Raw genomic sequence first — 3,391 nt, forward strand, 5'->3', positions numbered from 1 at the left:
GCCCCGCCCGGTCTTCCCGCCGGACGCCGCGTCCCGGGCGGCGGGGGTGGTGGGAGCCGCCGCCGGATCCCCCATCACGCGGCGGGGCCGTGTGCTCGAGCGGAGACCGAGACTCGGGTTCATGTCGAGGATGCCCTGGTTGGGCGGCCGGGGCCCTGGGGTCCCGGGGAAGCCGGGATAGGCGCGTCCGGGGCCCTGGGAAGGGCACGGCCGTGGGGGGCTCCGGGCGAGCTGCGCCCCGCGGGCGGGGACACGGGGAAGGGTCGCCGGGAAGGAAGCGTCTCCCTCGCTCTCTCGGGCTCGCTCTCTCGCTCTGGCTCTCCCGGGGTTGCGGGACACACGGGGGGGGGGAGGTAAAGGACTTGGTCCCCCAGAGGCTTCCAGGCTGGGCTGCTGCGGCCTTCGGAGCTGGCTCCCACCGACAGCTGGCCCACGGGGGACGACGACCAGGACGGGAAACCTGCTTGGAAAATAAAGGGGAAAAGAGAGAGAGAGAGAGATCTGTTGTTTTGTACTGCTTTGCCCCGGGTGGATGTGCACGCACCGAGTTGTGTTGAGAAAGGTGCTGAAAACCCAGGAGATTGAAGGAACCTCCGCTCCGCACCCCAGCGCGCGGTGGGGTCCATGGCTAAGCCCGTTCCACAGAGGGACTGGGGGGGGGCATCTGGCCTGGGCGGGAATTCTGGGGCTGGTCTGGGGGCTCAGGGGTGGCCTGGGTGGGGCGACGGCTCTGGGGCTGCGTCCTGCAGGTGCACAGGGTCCAGCCCCCGGTAGGACCCGCGTTCTTATTTTCACATCTACCCTGGTCCTCTTCAAATTTTTAATTTGAACAAGAAGCCCTACACTTCCATCTTGTGCTAGGCCGATTAAGTGACACAGCCTATTATTATTTTTGCACCCCTGTATGCACATCTTTTTTTAAGTTAAATAAGCACAATGAATTGAAGCAATTATTATTAAAAATAATAATAACAAGGAAGTATTGCTGAAGGTCCGGAGCTCACACCAGTAATCCTAGCCACTTAAGAAGTTGAGATCTGAGGCTCAGAGTTTGAAGCCAGCTCTGGCAGTTAAGTCCATGAAACTCTTATCTCCAGTTAACCAACGAAAAGCTGGACATGAAGCTATGGCTCAAAAGGCAGAGCACCGGCCTTGAGTAAAAAGCTAAGGAAGGGACAGCAACCAAGCTGTGAGTTCAGACCCCAGTACACCCCTACCCCGCCAAGTGTGCTTACTAATGAACCTGGTCCCCTAAACTTACATTGAACAGTGAGCTTGAGAACTCAGCCAGAGTTCATGTCCTTCCCAACTAGACTGAAAGTGTTCAGTGGTTCTATATTTGATGGTCCTTTAAAATTCCACACAAGCTGAACAAGACCTTGAGAAACAGGAAGCTTATTTGCCTTGCTACTCCACATAACCCCAAATTACATCACCTATAATTAAACTGAAACTTTGGGAATTGTTTATTGTGTTGAATATGTCAAACGGCCACCTTTGAAAGGTTTTTCCAGCAGGACAGGAAGTTCTTGTGTACAAGACTCTCTCCTCCCGAGCAAGTTCCTCAAAGGTGTGTGTTCATGTAGTTGATGAATACTTCTAAGTATACAGAAAAGGGAACTGGTGTTTAAAGGAATTCCCTGAGAAAGAGTTCTCTTCTAAAGCAAACATGGCCTCCACCTTTATACATTCTGTTAGTCGAGGTCTCCATAGGCTCCATTCACTTAAAGCAATCTAATTACACTGACCTTTGTCTAGGACGTGGAGTGATGAGGTCTTAGATCGATCTCCATCAAGGCCAGTTTGGTTTCAACCGGCCTCTGGACGCCCGCTGCCATACCTCTGCTGCTGGGAACACAGATGTACGCTTTGATTCTTAAAGAGGAAGACTGAAGAAATTTTAGTGAGTCAATCAAAGGTCATTGTTCTTGCTTGAGTACTCTCTAAGTATAGTTTTACTTTTTTATTTTTTATTGTGAAAATAAGTATAGTTTTAATGAGTGATTTTGTGTCATCTTATAGCAAAGAACCCCTTTTCAGATTTTAAAAGGCTATGAATTTCAAAGCATGAAAGTGAATGGGATATTAATATTTTTCCCATTAAAGAGTCATATCAGATGACAGATTAGAAGGGGAAATTTCCCCTTTCCCCCACTCCTTTTTTGAACTTTAGTTATTGTTTGAAAAGAATACTCCAGAATACATATTAATGAGCAGACTTTTTTCTTAATTGACCAGAAACTAAAAGATCCCAGAGTCACTTCAATTCCATTCAGAATGTATTGTCTTTGAGAAAATACCACTCCATCTTTTTTAAAATAAAATTTCACATTTGAGTGCTCTGGACCAAAGATCATACAAGATTTAAAAACTCTACACTCATATGTACAAGTAGGAAAAAATACTGAAAGAAAATATACCACCTCTTAACAGTAGTTACAGTGCCAAGAACAGGAGTGATTATTATTTTCCTTTTATACTTTTCTAGGTTTAATGTAATAAGCAGAAAAATGTAATAAAAGAGAAATTGTTTTAAATAATTATAAAGCATTAGAAGAGTAAGCATTGATTTTGAGACATTTCAAAAGTTACTCTGGGTCATCATGTCCAGGAATATAATCATATTGTCTAAAATGATTGTAGCTGGCTGGCCTCAAACTCAAGAATTCATCTTGTTTTAGGCTTCTCATTTCTAGGATTACAGGGATGTTATCACCAGACCTAGCCTTAATCCTGTGTTTAAAAAAATAATGCAAAGAAAAGAAAGAATAAAAGTGTACATGTATGATTTACCTTTTTTCTGAGTTAGTCTAAATGTATAAATTTAAGTTGTCTCCAAGAATACTTACTGCAAAGGCCAGATAAAATGCCATGCTTAAATAATCTAATTCTAGACCTGTGCAATTTAGACAGCCTTGATTTGAGAGGCTCAATAAGGTCAGATCAGGATGGTATTGATGGGTATAATTTGGAAACAGATGCCCTGTGGATCTGTGTATGTGTGACCTAACAGTTACCTGCATTGCCCATGGAGAGCTGTCTTATTTCATTAATTTACTATAACCAAATTATTAAACAGAGAGTTTTGATGGAAGATATAGTTCCAGAGATTGGTGTATGGTTTTCAAATGAGCCATAAGCCCACCCAAAACAGCACAGACCTGCTATAAATTCAAGCCTTGTATCTAGACCTAGTGGCATTTTGCTTCATGACTTACTGGGGATGTGCAAAGGGGAAAAAAAATCACTGGTTGTTGCCTATTTAATTGTGTCCCAGCAAAATCAACCTACTGATGAAATCCAGATTCCCTCCTAGGAAGGAAAAATAAGAGAAGTTGTTTACTTCTCCCTAATTTTAAATTTTATTTGGGCCATCTCTGCATTGTTCCAG

Source organism: Dipodomys ordii, unplaced genomic scaffold, assembly GCF_000151885.1.
Source record: "Dipodomys ordii isolate 6190 unplaced genomic scaffold, Dord_2.0 Scaffold21, whole genome shotgun sequence".
In the NCBI taxonomy this organism is placed as follows: Eukaryota; Metazoa; Chordata; class Mammalia; order Rodentia; family Heteromyidae; genus Dipodomys; species Dipodomys ordii.